We start from the raw sequence: 23,322 nt of genomic DNA, 5'->3' as shown, positions 1-23,322 counted from the left end.
TACCTGTTTGTACAGTTGAACAAGTACTGGCTTGTCTGTTGTGATGAGGACATTTCATAGAATTAAACCATGATCATGTCAGCTGTATCCACAGCTGATTCCATTTGTAATCAGCCAAAGGGGAGTGTCTTCTGCAATGAGTGATGCTTAATCTAATCACTGAAAGCCTTATAAGGAGGATTCAGAAGAGACAGGCTCTCTTCCTGCTTTGGTTGGCGAGCCTCTCCTGTGGAGTTGGTCTAGACCCTTCATTGGAATCGTCGGCTTCACAGCCTGCCCTGCAGATTTTGGACTCTGCTGCTCCCATGGTCATGTGAGATACTTTTGTAAATTTTGTATTTGCGAGTGTTCCCTGTTGATTCTATTTCTCTAGAGAACCCTAACCAATACAGTCCTTAGAAATTCCTTGTAATAAGTATAAAGCAATAAAATTCTAGAGTTGAAAGGTAAATTTTAATATTTTAAATTGTGTAATAGTAATCTTTAAGTAACTTTATAGGGGTCTTTTTATTCCTCATCTCCCATTTCTCTGCTCCTCTTGAAGGCAAAATGCCTTGAGAGTTTTCCGAACTAAGTATCTTTAGTTCCTCTCTTCCAATTCTATTTTTAACCTACTCCAGTCATATTTTGTCCACGCTATTCCGTATAAACTGGTTTTATTTTTTATGTCACCAATGACTGCTTCACTGCTCATTCAGAGGCCAAATCTCAGCCCTCATCTTCCTTGACATCTCAGCAGCATTTGATGCAGATGATCATTCACTCTTCCTTGAAATGTTGTCTGCATTTGACATACAGAACCTGACTCTCTTGACTTCCCTACTATCTCACCAGCCAGTCCTTTCTCAACCTCCTTTGCTTATTTGTCTGCATTCCCCTGACCTCTGATGGTGGATTGCCCTAGGGGCTAGTCTTTAGATTTTTACTTTTCTTTATTTCCTCCACTCATGCCTAGGTGAGATTGCCCAGGGTCAGTGAGTTAAATATTATCTACATGCTATCAACCTTGAAAATTTTATTTCCAATCTGTGTCTGTCCCCTGAGGTCAATTCCTTCACCGAACTTCCTAGTTTATATCGCCAATTGCATCTCCACAAATACTATACACTCAGCATATCCTAAACTAAGCTTCTTACCTCTCCTCTCTCCTCTTTACCTCTCTCTCTCTCTCTCTCTCTCTCTTGCACACACCCACACACACACCTCCACACACACACAAACTAAAACAAACCAAGGATTGTTCTAGTGGTTTTTCCAACTCAGTAAACAGCAACTCCATTCTTGTGGGTACTCAGACCTCCTTCCCTTCTCTCACACATTACCTCCAATCCATCAGCAAATCCTAACCAGTCTCCCTATTTGTGTAGGAACTTCCCTTTTAAATATTTTCAACCCAACAGCCAGAGTAATTTTTTTTAAATGTAAGTCAAGTAATTTAATTTGTCTGCACACAGCCTTATAATTTTTTTTCCAACTCAGTCAGAATAAAATCCAAAGTCGTTACAGTGGCCTATAAACTTCTGGTTCCTATTTAATGTCTCACACTCAACTTCTGCTTTTTCCACTTGAATGACTTCACTTGAATCTCACTGGGTCTTGCCTGCACAAACTCATAGCTTTTCACATGATTTTTCCCTTGCTGGAAGGTTCTTTCCGTAGAAAACACCATGGCTTTCTTCCTAACATATTCTCCAAAGTTACCCTCAGAAAAGACCTTTCCTGACTATTCTACTTAAACTCACAATTGTTACCCCATTACCCCAGTGTTGCCTATTCCCCTTCTCTGCTTTAATCTTCTTCATAGCCATTAACACAAAATAACATTCTATATCTGCTGTACTTATTTGTTTTTTGATGGTCTCTCTCTTCTCTTTAGCAGGTAAACTGATTTGGGCAGGAATTTTCTGTCTATTTTATATGCTCAGTTTCAAGAATACACTCTGGTAGTACGAAGACATTTCGTTAATATTTGCTAAATAGATGAATTTATCTAGTCCAATCCCAGAGCCAGTGAAGTAGTTGGTCTAACAGTATTTCTGAAAATGGCCATATTTTAGTGAGACAGATCTCATTGTTTTAGTTATTGAGAAAAAATAATGATTTACAATTTATTCTTAATGGGGGGAAGTCAATGTTCTAGATATTGGTCTTTGATGAGCTCTCTATTGTCCTCAGAAAAATATCTAATCTTATATATATAAGATATCTTGTATACCTTATATAATCTTATATATATATAAATATCTAATCTTATATATATATATATATACACAAAAGGGTAGAAAAGCTTTTATTTATATATACATATATATATATATATACACACACACACACACACACACACACACACACAATAGCTCTTCTACACTTTTACCCCCTAAGGTATTGGAATGTATAAAAGAAAGGTAGTGGAGTGGGAGGAAAAATGCATAAATATCATAAATATTTATTACGTATACTCATTCTTTCAAAAAATAACTATTTACACTTACAAAGCAGGTGTAAAGCAATTAAAATTGCTTTCCTTGGGAAACATATACTGCTAGGGGAAACAGACAAACATATGAATAAAATATACAATGAGTCTTATGTTGATAAATGGGTTAAAAGAAGAATAAACCAGAGAAGGGAAGAAAGGGTCCTGAGATGATAAGGCTGTAAATTACCTTACTCATATAGCAGGCAGACTTCTAAGATGGCCCCATGACCTTCTCACCCTGATGTGACTCTCCTGACTGTGTTATGTGACAGAAGGGACTTTGAACATGCAATTAAAGTCCCTAACAAACTGCTCTTAAAATGAATCACATGTAATATGTCTAACCTAAATCATTCTTCAAAAGCAGAGTTTCCTTTGGCAGGTAGGAGAAGGAAAAGAGAGATTCAAAGCATAAGATTGCTTTTATATGTTGTTGGTGCTTTGAATACAGATGGGGTCGTAGGACAAGGACCTTGGAGAGGCCTCTAGTTGCTGAGACTAGTTACTGGATGACAGCCAGCCATAAAACAGGGACTTCAGTTCTACAATCTCAAGGGACTGAATTCTGCCACGAAGAGGAATGCTCTTAGAAGAGATCCTTGTTAGGTCTGGGGAACAGAGAAGGGCACTGTAACTGGAGCTGCGGAGGCTGTGTCGCCCCTCCCAACATGGCTTCTGGAACCGCCCCTTCCGGAAGCCTGACTTCAGGAGAACCACCCCTTCCGGACACCTGACTTCCGGATAACCGCCCCTTCCGGACATCACCTTAAAAACTGCCCATGCCATCACCCAGGGGCTGACTTACCTCCCTTCATCTTGGTTTCGGTGAGCTCAGCCCGGGAGCGCAGAAATAACCGCCCCTCCCCGCCCCCCCCCCCCCACTTTAAATTTCCTTGTCTATGTTCCTTCTTTCTCACCCTTTCGCCTCCTAAACCTTTCAGTCTTGAGCTCCAGATGAGAATACACGCTGCCGGTACCTTGATTTCAGCTTTTTGATACTCACAACAGAGAGAACCCAGACTTGAAGCACCCAGTAATGGACTGCAGCATCTTAGGTTTCTATTCCCCCCAAATAAATAGAATCCTGGCAAGAGTCTGGTCCAGTGAAAATATTACAAAGGGTTTGAAGAAAAAAAGGCACCGAGCTAAGGGTTCTGAGTTCCCTATCCATGTTCTAAATGCTTTCTGTACGTGCACAGACTGCACACACTTTGCATGCACAGGTTCACAACTAAAGTATTGCAAGTATTTATTTACTTATTATACAGTATGCTTGGCTCAAAACATTTATTTTATCCCATGTCCTAGAGCTTGCTAAATGTCACCCCCATTGCCTACTCATCCAACCTAAAAAAGCTAAGCTCAGTTACAAGGTGTGGAAAGTTGTCTGAACAACTAGTAGACTAGTAGACTAGTAGACTGACAATTAGAGAACATGTCTCTGTTATAATATCTTAGAGGCTTCTTGAAGGTTCTTGTCCTATGACCTCATCTATGTCCAAAGCAGCAACAGAATATTTTATACCTTTTTCTTGTCAAACTATGTTTACTAGAATTTTTAAAGCAATGTTGAATAATAGTGGTGAAAACAGCAGACCTTTTTTCATGCTGTCATTCATTTGCTCCATATATTCATTCTTATGACATGTTAAGTGAGTACTTAAACTGGGAACACAGCAGCCAGCACAACCAGGGTTCTGTGCTTCCAAGAAGCTTATAGTCCAGTGGAGAAGGAGGGCTTTACATGAATTATCACATAACTAATATTATAGTTCTTTAAACATAAATTATAATAGTTTCATATTTTAAAGTTTTTAAAAAACTCGTATTGTTATTCAATGTTTTAATAGATTTTTCTATTCCCACAAAAGAGTATTATTACATATTAATGTCAGCTAGAATCAAGAAAATGAAAAATGTAATCACGAAGTGTGCCAAGTGCCCAACGATGTGGGCAAACAGTATAATAAGGGTTCTACTATGTATCAGGGAATCAGAAGGGATCTCTGAAGAAGCGTCATTTATTAGAACTAAGGGGTGAGTAGCGGTGGGGGAGAGCCTGTCCCCAGCAGGGTAAACAAGAGTGAACAAAGGTACTGAAATGGCAGCAAAAGGACACTTCTCTTGGGGTTTTAACGATAATGCTCATTGTATTTCCTGACGAGGACAAGAAGTTAGTTAAAACCCTCATTGCTCTTAAGGTACGATTGTCCTTGACTGCCACATAGAAAGCTATATTTATCACTAATAAAGGGCTTTCTATTTTCCAGTTTAATAGTTTTCACCTAAATTATATTTTCTATTATTAATAACACGGCACTTTAAAAAGTTCCCACCCCTTTTTTACATTTGCATTTTTGGTATCTTGGTGCATTGTTTTAACTTTGCCAAGTCTTTTGTTCTCATCTAAGGTTTAGAAATGAGAAAACTGGTTAACTTTGAGGCAAATATTGACTGAAATGAGATACAAGAAAAACTTCTGGAATGCAACGAATGTTCCATTCTCTATCTTGAGATAGCGAACGTGGTTAAAGATACACGCACACCCGCACACGTGCACAGGCAAATGTAATGCAATTTATACCTCAATAAGTAACACCAGCAGCAAAAATAGCCAAAATAAAGAGTGATGACTGCCCCTAAGCAAAGGTTAGGAAATTAAATACTTTTATTTACTTCTACAGCTTCTCCTCTCATCTCCATAATTTTGCAAGTAAAATACGAGCTATTTCACACAGCATTGCTTTTATTAAATTATTTTACGTTATGCAGCAATACAAAATTTCCTTATGGTATAGCATTCCATTTTATAAATTTGTTTCAATTATTTTGACTTAATTCTTAGGTTAGATGGCATTCTTGTGCACCACTAATCCTTTTAAATAAAACTGCAATTTAGACTTTTTAAAAATTTCATTTCATTTTCAAGCATTCGTTTTTACAAAAAAAGTATATGGGTACCACACTTTCAAGTGTTTCTGTAATTAGTAGTCTTTATTTGGGTTTGCATATAAACGACAACTTGACAAGTTATAGAACTCTTGGTCACAATAATCTTCTGTCAGAACACAGTACGAATTGCTCTACCACCTTCTAATTTATTGATAACATTTTGCTCAATGATACCTCATTGAAGGTGTACTTAACAAGGTCCCTTCAGTGTAGGCTAAGCATGTAAAGTGTTTTGGTGTACATAAAATAAAATGAAAATGTAGGGCAATATTTCTTCAGCCAGAGTGATGTTTGCAATTTCAAAACTTAACTCGAAGTAAACTCTACTCACTGCCCTCAGTTCCACTTAGAAAATCCAGTGGAAACAAAATTGCAAAGGTTTTATTTATTTTATTTTTATTGCCTGTTTAGAATCTGATTGCAGAGAAATTCACAGGCTGGACCTTAGCTGTGAGCTGGTGACTTGCTTGTATTTTTCAGTCAGGGTTTACTTGCCTGGTGATGAAGTACGGGGTTAAATGCTTTTCTTCTCCCGTCAGGTTCTTGCATCAGACAACCTGTGGGAGGTGCCTTAGTAACAATGGAGAACCTCACCGCCCCTTCCTCATTGTCAGCCTGGCTGGTGCCTACAGCAAGGAGGTGGGGTCTTTTTTTTTTTTTTTTTAATTTATTTGTTTATTTGTGCACTTATTTTCTTAAACATCAAAAAAACCGTTCTGTGTTCTTTTCCTCACAAGTTTGTTTTCTTCATGTTTCCATTTCATCTAACGTTATGTATAAGATACTGTATAAACCAAGTAATTTGTACTATTCACCTTCTCCTGCCCTAGACTGAAAATTCTTCACATAACCAAACTGAAATGTCTTTACTACTTTTCTTATTCTCAGCATGACACGTAGTACTTTAGAGGTGCATGGAAAGTATACAAGAATAATTGATAATAAAATAATATCTTTCAACCTCTTAAATTAGTCATGATAATTGAAATAATAGATAAATAATTGATAATGATAATCTGATAATCTGCTTTCAGTGCAATTAAGTTTTTATTTATACTAATGCTCATTTATTCTACCAGCCTCTCCTAGGTTAGTCCTGTGGCTCCCTTGATTTCAGAGTAGGGTCTTTACAACAGAAAGACAGTAAAGATAATAAATCTAAGGTTCAGAGGAACATATTTGGTTGAATAGAGGCTGCTGGAAGTATCTTCATTTCCTCCTAGTATACAGTTTCACTGGGCTGGAAAGAGAGCCACAGCAGTAGAGAAGTCTAATTAAAAACTAGTGTCCTTAGAAGAGACTCACACTTGGCCCCTTGTTGAAAAAGAGGCTAGAAGCACCCAAGACACTGGGGGAATCTTGAGGAGACAGCACCTGGACCTCGTTTCTATTTGGGACCAAAGGGTCAGCAAGCCTTAGAGTTCTACCACCCAAACACAGTGGAGTAAGTCATTCATAAGGAATAATGAGAACACAACTTGTTGAACATGCTAAGTGCTCTAAGGATGTTAGTTATCTCATTTACTTCTAAAACAACCCTGTATAGACTAACAAGGAAACAGATTCAGAGTTTAAGTAACCTGCCTAAAATTGCACTGCTAGGAAATGTGCAGGCTCCCTAGTCAGGTTGCCTGGGTACAAACCCTGCTTCCACTTCCTACCAAATGGGTGCCTCAGGAAATTATTTAATGCTTCTCCACCTCATTTCTTCATCTGTAAGTATAGCCCTCATACCTGCTTCACTGTTATCAGAATTAAATGAGTTAATGCATGTGAAGTGCTTGCTTCTCAGTACTTGCTTAAAAATGTTAGCGTTTATGTAGCAGAGTTAGTACTCAAACTGAGGCTCATCTGACTACACAACCCATGCTCTGAACAAGTATATACAGTCCCCAGGTGACCTATTATTGTGGTAAGGGTTAGCAGGGAACGGGGTAGGGTTAGCCTTGAGAGCGGTGATTCCCTGATTTTAGTTAAGTGCAGTTGTGAAAGGCCCAGATTCACAGGTCAAGCTTTTCTTTCATACAGATCCTCCTTTGCTTAACTTTACCTTCTCTTTCTTAATCCTTTCTCTGGGTAGTCCGAGATTCATTTAGGAGCAATTATCCCAGTAAATACCTGCCAGAGGTCTCCTGTATTGGTCCTCTATGGAATAAGGGTTATTAAAATTCCTGTAGTGGGAGGGAGGTGCAAGCATAGAATTTTCACCTGCCATGTGGGAGACCCGGGTTCGATTCCTGACCCACGCACTTCCCAAACAAACAAACGAGTAAACTAACAAAGTAAAACCAAACAAGCAAAAATTCATCCGATAGTGCTGTGGTAAGTGGGTACTCACATGGAAAAAGAATGAAATGTGACCCACATACAAAAAAAAAAAAAAATCTTGTAGTGAAAAACTTGTCCACTTTAAAAATGTGTTTTTCCCTAGGACATTTTTCCCTCAGAGATGTCAGATGTGCCTGAGAGACGGTAACTCATTTTAAATCACGACCTATGGGACTGTGAATAGAAATTCTGAAATGAAAGAAAGATGATAGCTAACATAATTAGAGCTTCTAACAAGGGAGAAACTTTTCTAAGCAGCTGACATTCAAAAATCATTTTGTCTTCATAGCAAACCTATATAACAGTTGTGATATTTTTTTCTTGATTTACAGATAATGGGACTGCAGCTCAGAAAATATCTAGCCCAAACCAGTAAAGTTACAGGACCTGAATACTATCCCAACAATCTTACTATAGGGTTTTGTATCTTAGCCATGAACCTGAGGGAAGTCTCTCCAGACAGCTTCTGGGTTCCCGCTAATCTTATGCAGCAAACAGTGCCCTTTACTTCTTAGGCGTATTTCTGTAGAATGACTGACTTTAATCTGATCGCCCCCATGAATGTTAATTTTAAAATTTACACAAGGATATATTCCTTCCTGTGTGATCATTCCTTTGCTTTTGAATATTTGCTCCTGAATATAATATAAGGAGTTTGGTAGAATTTATAAATATTTTAAGATCCCCTTGTGGTCATGTCCTTTCATATCTGTGTATTTATAATCTCAATCCAATTACTTATTTTTAACTTGTATTTCTGCACCAAATTCTGCAGAGGAATTTCAAATACTTCAGCATTTCTGAATTTGTGAACAACCTGGGTATAGGGATGCCTGAAATATATCCTTATCCCCATCTTGCAAATCATGTAATTAAAGCATGGGTAACATCTGTTTAAAGTTTCATGTAATTAGCAAAGCTTGGGGGAAAAGTCCTATTTAAATCAAACAAATGAAATGCATATATTTTTTAATGTATGCACAAAAAGTAAAAAGAAAAACTGCATCAATTATGAAAAAGATCCAAGGTTCTAAAACTTCATTACTAAATTATCTGGATCGTCTCTCCTTGTAATTCTCTTGATAGTTTAATTGATTTTCTTATTCACTTTATGTACATAAGTCCAACTCTAAGGCAGCTGCGATTATAATGTTTTCCCTTCAATGTGGGTTGAGATTCTGTTATTTGAAGGTAAGACTCTAAAAGATTTTGTCTTAACATTTCCATACACATTTTTAAAAGTCTAAACATTTGTCCTTTCTTTTTATCCACTTAGACAAAACTATGAGATCAAATATTTTGAAAAACAGTTTGACCTTAATTTATTGATAATTGACATTTCTACTCAATTTCATTAATGTTTACACTGTCTGTAAGGCATACCTACATACTGTTCCAAATGCGATAAACCATTGTTCAGAACTAAAAATACTTAACATTGGCTTAGAAACACTATCAGGGCTAAATGATAAACTTTCCATTCATCAAAACTTTGATGAAATTTTTTATTGTGTATATTTAACTTAGAAAAAAAAGATCAGATATGCTAAATGTAGTGTAAAAGGGCATGAATCTGTCTATTTTGCATTGATTATCGAAATGTTTACAGTGAAATATTTGCATAATAATAGATATCACATACTTTAGTAGTCTGCTCATTAGACATGCAGGGAAGCAAAGAATCTACTATCCAAAACAGAAAGGAATTCATAACTCTTTTAGGTTTTTTCCCTACAAATAAGAAATCAAGTCGATTAGTTTTGTATCAACATCCATCCAGTCAGTACTGACAAAGAAATGAAAAAAAAAAATCGGCAACATGTTTTACTTTGTTATACTATATTATGTCTGTTCAAACTCCATTGCTGATATTAGGGTTCTGGAAAACTAACTGTATTTGGTTCAGATACCATTTGTCTGATACCATATTATATATCTCTATAAGTATATTTGCTTTTATCACTCCCTCTCATTTGTCTTACTGACAATTCTGTGTACCAGTCATTCACAGTAAGTCAAGTGAAGTAACTTCATTTGCATCCCTCCGCATCATACTCAAAAGACGACTCCCCCCTGGGAGACTTTCTTGGGTCCCTAAGCTGAATTATCATGGTGCTTTATTTTAAGCTACTGTATTTATTTATTTATTTCCATACCACAGCTCTTTAAATGTAGTATCTCCTATCACATCATAAGCTCTACAAAAATAGAGGTCAATTATTACAAATTCAGTTAATATTTCTTTTGTTTTGGTATAGGTCAAGTAAAGTCACAAGGGGTTGGACATTCAAAAATGAATAAGATTTTCAGGAAGTTGAAAGTCAATATTTGCACCATGATGTTAGAAATACTGCAGTATGGATGTATAAAGAGTGCTTGGGATCACACGGGAATGAATAAACATCTTAGGATGGAAAACAAGAGATGTGAAAGGTAATATGAACCATTCAATTTAAACCTCGCTGGATGAGTACACATGTCCTGATGAGCCAGAGTAAACCAGGCTATGGTAAAGACATGAAGTTCATGTAGAACACAGACTGCTTGGAAAGGTGAGTAGAATGGTGGCACATAGATATAATGTTGGGCAGGCGAGATGCAGTTAGATAATGAAAGGCCTAAATATTTGGAATTTTTTTTGTTGATATTTTTGCTTAAATATTTCCATATATCTTGTAGGAAATGGATAAGCATTGATCTATATTAAGCAGAAGTGTTCAAGACTAAATATCCCTTTCTTTGGGAGCTTTATCTTCTCCATTTGAATTAGGTGCTGTTTTAGTTTCTTAGGCTGCTTAAAGCAATACCACAAAATGGTTCAGCTTAAGCAATGGGAATACATTTGCTTACAGTTAGAGTCTGGGAAAAAAATCCAAGTTAAGACATCATCAGGGAAATGCTTTCTGCCCCGAGACTGGCTGACAGTGATCCTTGACTCCCCTGCCACATGTCAAGGATCATGGCGACAGCCATCTGCTGTTCTCTTCCTTCTTTCCCAGATTTCATTGGTTTCAACTTCTTGCCCCTGTGGTGCTCTCTCTCTCTCTCTCTTTCTTACTCTCTCTATTTATTCCATTTTTAAAGTACTCCAATAAGAGGATAAAGACCCATCCTGAATGAGGTGGGTCACTTCTTAATTGAACAGCCTCATCAAAAGGTTCTTACAATGGGTTTACACCCATAAGAATGGAATAGATTTAAGAACATGGTCCTCTAGGGTCTGTATCTTCAAACTACCACAGGTACCATAGAACGATGTATTTAGTTATAGTGCTTATTAAAGTGTTTTATAATTGCAGGTACAGGGCTGTGCTCTATACTAGACTATAAGCTCTTAGGGGGCACTGGTAAAACTTATTCACTGTTAATACTCTGGGTACCTAGAACGTGGCTTAGTCCATTGTGAATGCAAGTAAATATTTGTTGAATAGGCTAATTATTTTTAGGACATGGCACCATAAATGGTATTAAAGCAGGAATGATATCTAATCTTTATCTAATAAAGTAGTCAATATCAATATCACAGGCAAACTCATGTTTATTATGTTTTGTCTTTGACAGTATTATTCAGTATCCCAGGTCCTTTCTTTTAGGCTGTGACTATATTCATATAAGCCTTTAATAGACCAATGGTACAAGGCAACCTGACATAGCAGGAAGAGTCCTATGTGAATATAGAAGTCTCCAGGAAAAGTCTCAGTCCTGCAATTAATTAACCAACCTGTGACTTTAGACAAGTAATCAAAGACTGACACTAATGACTTTGACTTCAAGTTGGTTATCAGATTTAAATGAGGTGAAATATATAAAGCAATTAGTAGGTGTTCCTTCCTGGCTTTCTTCACTTGTTCAAAGAAGAGGGTTAGTTGTGGTTGTTTCTCATGTCTTTATAAGGCTATAATTCTATAAAGATGGAGTATAAATTTAGCTGTTTAGATGTCACATATGGTAGACAATTGTCTCTTCAATATGGCAGAACACAAAAATAGAAACTGTTAAAGTTTTTTTAACATGGATTAAAAGATGCTTTTATCATTTTAATGCATTTTTTAAAAGAAAGTCTCTTAATACTAGCATTGCCCTCTTAAAAACTAACAACAGCAGTGACAACAAAATTGCAAACATAATGCAATCACTTTTGCCTATTGAAAAGTAAATGCTACACCATTCCCTGAAGTTGAAAAGCATTTGAGAACCACACTTATCCTGAAAGTTATTTAGCCTGATTTCTAAGGAAGAAGGCTTTCGTTTTTACACATACCATTTTCATTTTTTATAAGAACAGATAGAAGAGACTGCAAATGACAGTCTTCTATAATTCTATGCTTGTAAATGCCTGGTGGAGAATTGGGAGAAAAGAAGTGCAAACTGACTGAAACGGTTTAACTAAAATGGCATTTTTTTCCTAAAATGATTCTGATTTGTCTTTGGGAGTTTTTTTTTTTTTCTTTAATGAAACAAAAGGAGCCAGCTTTCTATTAATCTAGAATGGCTTTCTTTATCCTCCCTTGAAAATTAATTATTTCAAGCATTTCTTGGCAATGTGGACAAAAGACTTACTGTGCCACAGGAAATTTTCCTTTAAGAAGCCTTGTCTCATAGTCAGGCCATCTTTTAAAATTTGTGGAATAATGAACTTCTAGTAAAAAGATAATCAGATTAAAGCCAGTAATTGAGTGGAAAATTTTCTTTCAGAAATCTTATAAATATGTTTTTTCTAAAGCCCAAGGTCTGTTCCCAACTCCCTTTGTTTTCATTCATGCTTTTAATTCATGTTAACGCAGAGCCTACAAATTTTATTAAAAAGAAGTACCTTGCATAACTAGTATGATTTACTCACTGTGCTAAATCTTAAAAATTATATAATATAATGCCATTTTTGCAAAATTAATAACATATTTAGAGATTAGAAAAAATGATAAAACTCTAACCAGACGGTTGATGGTGGTTGTTTGTAGAGAACAGGAAGATAGAAGAAGTTTTTTTGCTATGTCATAGATTTTAAATGTCATATGAGTATATAAATGACATTTGAAAAAAAGTGCCATTAAAAAACTAACACTAGGTCAACTTCTTAACAACCTGCCTCACAGAAGGCACTTGATAAAATATTTTTTAAATGAATGAATGAGAGTTTTAAGAAGCTGCCCCAACCAAGTTAGAGGCTTTATTTAGAGACTGCATGAAATCTTTGTTCATATGGGAGCATTTGCATTGTTAGACTAGAATAATGCATCTTTGGCCATTGCCATGGGAAATAAACATATTCGAAATACAGGTGCAAGCTTTTGGAAATACAGCAAGGGAGAATTCAGCAGGGAAAAACAAACAAAAAGTGCGCTCATTATATTTGCTAGAAAGGCTCTTTTTGCAGGATTATAGAGGTTTTATTGTGCATGACTCAACACACATTGAATTTGGCAAGATCTGCAGAATGAAAGGAATAACTCCTGACTCCTCCTTATCTACTAGTGTCTTCCTTCTCTGCAGGAATGCTGTGCTGACAAATCTATCTGGCATAATTTTGCACAGGATATAGATTTCCTTTTACTTAAATTAATAAGCATTTTCCCACTTCCTAACACAGAGAACTTGAGTAAGATCTTAGAATATCACAGTCATTCCTTCCAGGTGTTTTCTTCTGGCACAGTCATTGTAAGAGGGTGATAAGCGGCGCTGCTATGTTAAGACATGTCTGTAACAACTACAGAAGCAGGAAGTGCTACTATATCCTGAAGGCTTATGATGTGCCTGGCACTATATATATATAATCTTTGTATATATTTGTATATATATATATATACTTTGTAATTTAATTCTTCTAAAAACTCTGTAAGCTAGGCATTATTGTGTCCATCTTAAGATGATGAAACAAGCTCAGTGATATTAAATTTATTCACAAAAGGCCAATATATAAGTGACTGATCTGAGACTCACATTCTGGTAGCTCCAGATCTAAGCATGCTTGCTTCTTGTTGTTGTTTTGTTTTGCATTTTTACTATACCTCATTGTCCTCACAGTTTCACTTGCCAGCTGTCCCTTCTCTGTAAAGAGCATGCGTACATTGAGGAATTCTCATAGAATTTAGAGTACAATCCTGAAGTGCCAGGAGTTGGACTGTACTCAACTGTCAGATGCTTTCTAGCTATGATATATAGGCCTGAACTCATTAGTGATGGATTCCTAGCAGCAGCGACTGTGCAGGTAAAACTTCTTAACTAAGCAGATATTCAATCATTCTGGCACTGCAAAATGTCATCAGCACACCCAGTGTAATCGTCTTTTCTTTTTGTTCCTACGTTTGGATGAGTAAAATCACTACAATAGTGCCAAGGCCAAAGTGTAGGCCAAACCCAAGGGCCTCTAAGGAACCACGCCTTTTAGGTCCCACTTGGCATATTTGGGTCCTGATTATTTGATGCCAAAAGCGTTAGTTGAGTCACAGCGTTGTTCATCTGATGCAGAAGAGCAACTGGGCTCAGTTTTTGGTGGAGTTGACCTTTTTGTCAGGTCTCTGGACTCTAGCAACCTCCTTATTTATCTCTACCCCTCAGGCTCCGGGAGTTTGGCCGTTTGCCACATAGTCAGCAAGTCAGACAGTGTAAAGAAAGCTTATGGAACCCCTATTCAGGCAATTCACATGTATTAAAAATAACTTAGGAAAAAATTTAAGGCTTTATAAACTCAAATTATAAATATGCCCAGTTTAAACTTCCTGCCACTCAAAATCAATCTGAAATTACGAAAAAATTGTCAGAAAAAGAATAAAACAGTTTCTGAATATTTTGCCCAATAAATAATCCCAATAATGTTTTCTTGCCTGGTTAGTTCAAAACGTTGAAGCTATCTTTTAAGGATTGTTTACAGATTATGAAGTACATAAAATAAAGACCAACAGAGGGAGAACTTACGAGTGATTATTTCACAGTTTCTAATAATTCTATAAAAATTATGAGGCAAAATAGAATAAAGCCTCTGGAGAAAAAAGTGGTATATTTGCAGAAACCACATTAAACTCTATGATGAATGTAAGAGAATAACAGGGACCCTGAATTTGCTATAAAGGAGGCACAATAATCTTCTTGTTGAAAACCATTTACTCTTTTCCATTATCACAGCGTTACAGTTAGACCAATCCAGAGAGACTGCTGGAATCTCTTAAGAAAATTAAATTTCTCAGTTCCTCAAATGTTTATTGAACTAGGCATTATGGATTCAAATACAAACATGAGTAAGCCATGTTCCTGTCCTCAAGAAATCTACAATTCAGTTAAGGGACAAGGCAAGTGTATCTCACAGTGCAAGGAGGAATATAATAGTGGCCGCAGGCAAAGCACAAAAGGCTCTGTGAGGATAAATCGCACTGAAGTCTGCATGGTTGAGTGAGAAGAAATATATTACATAAACCAAGGTCTCAGTTTCTCTACCTTCTAGCTTTGGGTCCTAGGCAAATAAACTTTTGTAGCTTCAGCTTCTTTACCTGTAAAATCATGCTAGTAAAATGCACTTCATATGTCCCCATGATTTTCTCATTCATTCATTCATTCATTCACAAGTATGTACTAAGTGTCTGCAGTTTGGCTGGTCATACAGCTGTATAGCCTGTAGTGGGAGAGAGGGCAGTAAGTATGATAGATGCTGTGATAAAAAAGGACATGCAGTTTGCAAAAGGCTGTAAAGATGAGCGTGGTCAATTACATTTTCAGAGAGGATGCTGACATCACAATCCTCACTTTACAGATGAGAGAATGTAAATTCAGAATGTTTGAAAGTTTGCCTCAAGGGCATACAGTAAGTAAGTGGCTAAGCTAGGAGTTATGGCTTCTGCATTTTTACATGAGGCAGTCAATCTTGTGTTAGTATTGAAAAAGTCTTATCAAAATAATAGGAATTAAAGATATCATTTTACCAAGGGGAATATGCATACTGTAATATGTCAGAGGATTTCAGATAAATTGATATTTTATTTCTCAATGACTTCTTATAATTGATGCAGAAACTTGGTATACTTAATTAACTTCCATACAAAGCACATTTAAACAGCATATGGAAATATTTGAGGTTTCTAGTTTCAGATTTTTCAAGGAGTTTACCTGGGTATTGCTTTTGTCTCTAAACCATCTCAGTGAAAATGAAATCAATCCTCTCTTTATTTCAATGTTAAGCACTTCGCTACCTCTACCAGACTCGCAGTTTGATACCAGGAAAGACACTGTGCTCTTGTAAAGGGTCATTAAAACCAAATAAGTTATTTTTATTTTCTCCATTGCTTAGTTCTTCTCATATAAATCAAACTTCTCAACAGGGAGAAATTTACCTGTGTGTGCTTTCTCCTTTCCTTCATCCCCAGTCCACTGGGATTACCTGAGTTCAGCCTGTCTCAGGAAAGCAGGCGTGAGAATCCTTCTGTAGTTACACGGGCAGCCAAATAAACAGACGCAAAATACTTAAGGCAATTTATCTTTGTCAGAAAATAAGAGACAAGCTCATCTTTTTGTTCTTACATGGTCAACTAATGGCACCCAGTAATGTCCCTTCACAATAATGGGAATTTATTAAAGTATTTGGGGATCTCATGGCAAAACCTGCATGGTTTGGGATTATTTCATTTATGAATATGAAAGGTGCAGAGAACGACATTTTCCTACTGTGAAACTTTCAAAAAAAACAAAGAAACTGATTTAAAAAATTTTCTTTAGTGGAAATCTTATATTATCTATAGTTTCAGTGGTTTTCAAACATTTGGACTTTCTAAAAATGCTTTATATTAAGCATAATACATGGACATGATACACAGTTGCAATCTTGAAGAATTTTCACCTAAAATATGTATTTATTTTACAGGTGTATTATATTGGTGAGCTGTAGACTACTGATTTCTAATTAATGTAGCCCAAGACCAATGAAAACAAGTTTGTAACAAAAGCCCAAGACTGATGGTGTTCTAGTTTGCTAGCAGCCGGAATGCAACACACCAGAGATGCATTGGCTTTTAATAAAAGGGGATTTACTTTGTTGGTTCTTCAGAGGAAAGGCAGCTAACTTTCCACTGAGGTTCTTTCTTTTTCTTTTTCTTTTTTTTTTTTTTGTTATATCTTTCTTTTTTTTTTATTATATTCTCTTGATGACTCTTCATGTTTTGAGATTTTTGACTTACTAAATTTTCTTGTCACATATCCTTTTTTTTTAAATTTTTTTATTAATCAAAAAAAGAAAAGAAATTAACACAACATTTAGAAATCATTCCATTCTACAAATGCGCTCAGCAATTCTTAGTATCATCACATAGATGTATGATCATCATTTCTTAGTACATTTGCATCGATTTAGGAAAAGAACTAGCAAAACAGCAGAAAAAGATATAGAATGTTAATATAGAGAAGAGAATTAAAATAATAATATATATATATATATAAAGGAAAAAGAAAAAAAAACAAAAACAAAAGATACAAACACACAAACAAACAAAAAACCATATTTCAGGTGCAGCTTCATTCAGTGTTCCAACATAGTTACATTACACTTAGGTATTATTGTGCTGTCCATTTTTGAGTTTTTGTATCTAGTCCTGTTGCACAGTCTGTATCCCTTCAGCTCCAATTACCCATTATCTTACCCTGTTTCTAACTCCTGCTGGTCTCTGTTACCAATGATATATTCCAAGCTGATTCTCGAATGTCGGTTCACATCAGTGGGACCTTACAGTATTTGTCCTTTAGTTTTGGGCTAGACTCACTCAGCATAATGTTCTCTAGGTCCATCCATGTTATTACATGCTTCATAAGTTTAGTCTGTCTTAAAGCTGCATAATATTCCATCGTAGGTATACGCCACAGTTTGTTTAGCCACTCGTCTGTTGATGAACATTTTGGCTGTTTCCATCTCTTTGCAATTGTAGATAATGCTGCTATAAACACTGGTGTGCAAATGTCCGTCTGTGTCTTTGCCCTTAAGTCCCTTGAGTAGATACCTAGCAGTGGTATTGCTGGGTCGTAATCCATTCTGCCATTCTATGTGTTTTGATTGGGAAATTCAGTCCATTAACTTTTAGTATTATTACTGTTTGGATAATATTTTCCTCTACCATTTTGGCTTTTGTATTATATATATCATATCTGATTTTCCTTCTTTCTACACTTTACTCCATACCTCTCTCTTCTGTCTTTTCGTATCTGACTCTAGTGCTCCCTTTAGTATTTCTTGCAGAGCTGGTCTCTTGGTCACAAATTCTCTCAGTGACTTTTTGTCTATAAATGTTTTCATTTCTCCTTCATTTTTGAAGGACAATTTTGCTGGATGTAGGAGTCTTGGTTGGCAGTTTTTCTCTTTTAGTAATTTAAATATATCATCCCACTGTCTTCTAGCTTCCATGGTTTCTGCTGAGAAATCTACACATAGTCTTATTGGGTTTCCCTTGTATGTGACAGATTGTTTTTCTCTTGCTGCTTTCAAGATCCTCTCTTTCTCTTTGACCTCTGACATTCTAACTAGTAAGTGTCTTGGAGAACGCCTATTTGGGTCTATTCTCTTTGGGGTGCGCTGCACTTCTTGGATCTGCAAATTTAGGTCTTTCATAAGAGTTGGGAAATTTTCAGTGATAATTTCTTCCATTAGTTTTTCTCCTCCTTTTCCCTTCTCTTCTCCTTCTGGGACACCCACAACACGTATATTTGTGCGCTTCATATTGTCATTCAGTTCCCTGATCCCCTGCTCAAGTTTTTCCATTCTTTTCCCTATAGTTTCTGTTTCTTTTTGGAATTCAGATGTTCCATCCTCCAGTTCACTAATTGTAGCTTCTGTCTCTTTAGATCTACCATTGTAGGTATCCATTGTTTTTTCCATTTTTTCTTCTTTGTCCTTCACTCCCATAAGTTCTGTGATTTGTTTTTTCAGATTTTCTATTTCTTCTTTTTGTTCAGCCCATGTCTTCTTCATGTCCTCCCTCAATTTATTGATTTGGTTTTTGAAGAGTTTTTCCATTTCTGTTCGTATATTCAGCATTAGTTGTCTCAGCTCCTGTATCTCATTTGAACTATTGGTTTGTTCCTTTGACTGGGCCATATCTTCAATTTTCCGAGCGTCATCCATTATTTTCTGCTGGTGTCTGGGCATTTGATCAGATTTCCCTGGGTGTGGGACCCAGCTGGTTGAAAGCTTTTTCTGTGAAATCTCTGGGCTCTGTTTTTCTTTTCCTGCCCAGTAGGTGGCACTTGTGGCGCTCGTCTGTCTGCACGGCAGTCAGCCCGGGAAACCGCGCGTGGAGGCGGGGGTCGCTGGCCGCCGTGGCTTGGGAGAGTGCCGGTCCTAATTGCCCAGCTGGCCCGAAACGCCAAGCGTGACGGGAGGGCCCCGCTATCCAACGTTCCCAGTCAGACCGGGGAGCCACGTGCATGGAGGGGACCCCAGTCGCCAGCCGCCCCGTCCGGGAAAACGCACGCCCCTCGGGTAGCTCACCGCAGCAGATTCTCCCTGCCCGTTCAGCTGTTCCAGAATGGGGTACGCTGTCTTTTTGGTCTCTGTCGTGACTCCGGGAGCTGTTTCGTATTGTTTCTGTTTCTTTAGTTGCTTTTCTGGAGGAGGAACTAAGACCCGCGCGTCTTACTAAGCCGCCATCTTCTCCGGAAGTCCCACTGAGGTTCTTTCTTATGTGAAAGGCACAGGATGGTCTCCGCTGGTCTTTTCTCCAGGCCCCTGGGTTCCAACAACTTTCCCTGGGGTGACTTCTTTCTGCATCTCCAAAGGCCTGGGCTGAGCTGTGAGTGCTGAGATGAGGAATGCCAAGCTGCTAGGCTGTGCAACATTGCGCTCTCTCATTTAAGCACCAGGCAATTAAGTCAAATGTCACTCATTGCAGCAGACACGCCTCCTAGCGGACTGCAGATGTAATTAGCAACAGATGAGGTTCACATACCGTTGGCTTATGCCCGCAGCAACAAGACTAGGTATATAGGTATGCTCACCTGGCCAAGTTGACAACTGAATCTAACTAACACAGATGGCTTCAGCTTTCAAGTCTGTATAGTTCTTGAGGAGACCCATGTAGTAAAATGAAAAGGAAACTGTCTGTACAGCCTTTCAAACTGGTATGGAAATAGAATTAAAAAAAAAATCCGTTGCACCTAGGCACATTGTTTTCCAAGACATTTCCTATAAGTAACTTATATTTACAGAGTTTATTAATAGTATACCTATTTCTAATTTTCTCTATAACAAAAAAAAAGAATCATGTAAAGTGATAAATTGCTTAAAGCATAGCTTACAAAATCCTTTATGCTCGCATATGTTCTTTATGTTTCTGGACCTTTATACATGCCATTTGCAGGACATAAACACACTATTTTCCACCTAGAGTAATCCTGTGGTAGATCAAAATATGTACCCCAGAAAAACATGTTCTTAATCCATCCCTGTGGGTATGAACCCATTGTAAATAGACCTTGCAGATGCTATTTTTAGTTACATTGTGGCCAAATGAATTAATTTAGACTTTAATCCAGATTACTGAAGTCCTTTATTAGAAGAATGAAATTCAAATAAAGAGAGAAAACCATGGGAAGAAACAGGAAGCTGGATGTCAACAGAGTCTGGAAGAGAAAGGAGAAGATGTCATGATGTGCATTGTCATGTGAAGAAAAGTCCAGGACCAAAGGAACACTGACAGCCAGCCCCAAATCATCATACGCTTTGGAGAGAAAACATCACCTTGCTATAGCTTCAATTTTGTACTTGTCCTAACCTCAAAACTGTGAACTAAAAAATTCTCATTGTTTAAGCCAACCCATTTCAAGGTATTTGTGATCACAGCTGGGAAACTAAGACAAATCCCTGTTTTTCTTCCACAGTATTTCAAAGGTCATCATCTCTGATGATGTATCCTCTGAGACTACCATCCTCTTTCTAAATTAGGAACATTTTTTCTATATTTCCACATCTATATAAGAACATACATGAGTGTGTACTGGATGCTTTTGGATGTCCCTTAGTCCTCCAACCATATGGAATGATCCTATGCTTTAATCATTAATAAAATGGCTCTAGTCCATTCCCAAAAGAGAAGCAAGTTTCTTAGAAATTTCTGCAGATTTTCTAGGATTTTAATGTTCAATTCCAATTTTCCCTTTTAGTTCAACCCTGAAATTTTTGTCTTCCTCATTGTGTTCCTCTCTCTATTCTGTGATAACCCAAACATCTCTTTTAATTACCCTAAACAATACTAACACAAAGCTGTACCCCAGACAAACATGTTTTAAATTTAATCCATTCTGGTGAGTGTGAACCCACTTTAGGTAAGATCTTTTAGGAGGTTACTTCAGTTAAGGTGTGACCCAACTCAATCAGAAAGGAACTTAATCCTATTACTTGAGTAATCCTTCATAAATGCAATGAAATTCGGATATAGAGAAAGCCACAGAAGGAGCTGCCAAAAACTGAAAGTCAACAGAACACAGAGTAGAGGGGAGAAGCCGGGAGGGGCTGCCATGTGAATTGCAATGTGACAGAAAAACAAAGACAAGGATTGCTGGCAGCTAGTTCCAGAATGACAATCATTAGGAAGAAAGCATTGACATGATGAGTCCTTGATTTGGACTTTTCCAAGCCTCAAATCTATGAGCCAATAAATTCGCATTGTTTAGGCTAAACTAGTTCATGGTACTTGCTTTAGCAACAAGGAAACTAAAACAACTATCATTGTTGCAACTTTTGTCAGCCATTTCCTCTGCTGGGGGAATTTCTTGTTTTCTATAGTATTACTTGATTTCAGATAACTAATTTTTTCTTGGATCTCTCCCTCTCCAAACCAATCATTTCTTATACTCCTCCTAATTTCTCAAAAATCTCCCTCAAGCTAACAAGATTCAAGTGAAACTCTCAAATTCCCTTATTTTTCTGTATAGGGAAATATCTCTTTCTTTTTGCTTTGCTCTTTCTATGATAAATCATGTCCTAGTCTAGGAATGTGGGAAAAATGGAAAGGAGAAAGACCAAGGTTTCTTTCATTTAAGGAGAGCTATGACAGAGACTTTTTAACAGTATTTGGCATATAACAACTATTCAAATGGTTATTTAAAATTTTTTTAAATGGTTGTTTATTATAACATGGGTTGTTTTACAAATTTTTTTTATTCAGCTTAGCCTCTGTAATGGAAGATTTGGATTGCTTGTAATTTTATATTACGATAGTAATGTTAATAATAAATAGCATTTATTAAGTATAAACTGAGGCTTTACATGGATTTATGTACTTATAGCAAAGCTACGTCATCAGTAGTAGTAGTATTATCTCAGATTAGGAAATGAAAATCAACATGGTTAAGTTCTTGCTCAGTGTTACACAGCTAGTAATTAGATTAGTAGTTGATTTGAATCCAGCAAATCTGATTCTGGAAACCATATTTCTAATTTTTATATACCAATTTCAGAAAAAGGCATTATTTTTCAAATTATTGATTTTGTAGGGAAAATAGTATTTAAATATTGCTTATTTTTTAATTAATGAGTCGTAGTATGTTTGGTGTGTTTACTGATAATTAGTAATTCTTGTATAGATTTGTGTGTGTGTGTCTTTATCCCCATTGCCTAATAAAATGCATGAAACATGGTAGAAATTCAGAAAATATTTCTTCAACTGAAATCTCTAAATCAATATATATAGTGACCTGCTCAAAATAAAGTTATTTTTCATGTCTTTAAACCTCTGATGTCTTGAAATCACAGGAGTATTCCCAATATATTTTAGCTGAATTAACATTTTTTCTGGTTCATCTATGTTGCTCATCCTTTGCTAGATCTCAGTGATTTTCTTTTACTTTGAGCTAACAGATTTTCTATTATTATGTATGAATTATTTGATGCAACCATTTTTCACATTTTAAATGTCTTCTCTAGAAAAGAAATTTCAAATTGTTGCAAATTCAAAACTAAGTTTTTGTTTTCTCCTATTATTTACAAGTAAATTATCATTCTCTCCATAGATCTGATAAACATTCTCCTCTATTTTATTTCAGTTTTTCTTCTGACTGGATTCGTATATTTAAGTGTCTCCATCTTGAAAAGTTTCTCCTTTTAATTTACAAGATACCATTCTCCTCCCTCATTGGCCACTCCTTCTCATTCACTTCTGCTATTTTCCCCCATTTTCCTGATCTCTAAATAAAGGATGAAACTAAAGTACCATTCTTGCACTTCTCTTCTGTATGCATACTTATGTTTTAGGCCTTTAAATATTATCAATATGCTGATGATACTTAAACTTATATTTCCAGTCACCACCTATTCTCTGAATTTCAAACTCATAGATCTAACTGCTTATTGATATTTCCACAGATATTTAACGGGCATCTAAAACTTAATATATCCAAAACTGAACTCTGATTCCTGCCCAATATTCTTATCCCCCACACCCCCACACCCCCGAGAAACCTGTTTCTCCTGTAGTCATTCCTATCTCAGTAAATGGTCACTCAATTCTTCCAGCCATTCAATGGCCAAAGCCTTTGTGTCATTCTTGATGCTTCTCTCCTATAACCCTTTGCAATCCATTGGCAGAAAATGCAATGGGATA

At 36.6% G+C, this 23,322-nt stretch overlaps 1 protein-coding gene and 1 long non-coding RNA gene across 2 annotated transcripts in view; one reads left to right on the top strand and one right to left on the bottom strand.

The window, feature by feature from the left end:
* OLFM3 (olfactomedin 3) overlaps nucleotides 1–23,322 on the bottom strand; it is a 213,322-nt gene that overhangs the window by 113,468 nt on the left and 76,532 nt on the right. The window lies entirely within an intron of this gene.
* LOC143649418 (uncharacterized) lies at nucleotides 3,210–22,887 on the top strand. The gene is made up of 4 exons (XR_013158985.1): nucleotides 3,210–3,304; nucleotides 5,971–6,070; nucleotides 10,018–10,311; nucleotides 22,766–22,887. It is a non-coding gene; the product is annotated as an uncharacterized LOC143649418 (long non-coding RNA).

Source organism: Tamandua tetradactyla, chromosome 11 (genome assembly GCF_023851605.1).
Source record: "Tamandua tetradactyla isolate mTamTet1 chromosome 11, mTamTet1.pri, whole genome shotgun sequence".
In the NCBI taxonomy this organism is placed as follows: Eukaryota; Metazoa; Chordata; class Mammalia; order Pilosa; family Myrmecophagidae; genus Tamandua; species Tamandua tetradactyla.
Note: the sequence above shows the minus strand (reverse complement) of the source record. Positions and strands in the feature narration are given on the sequence as shown.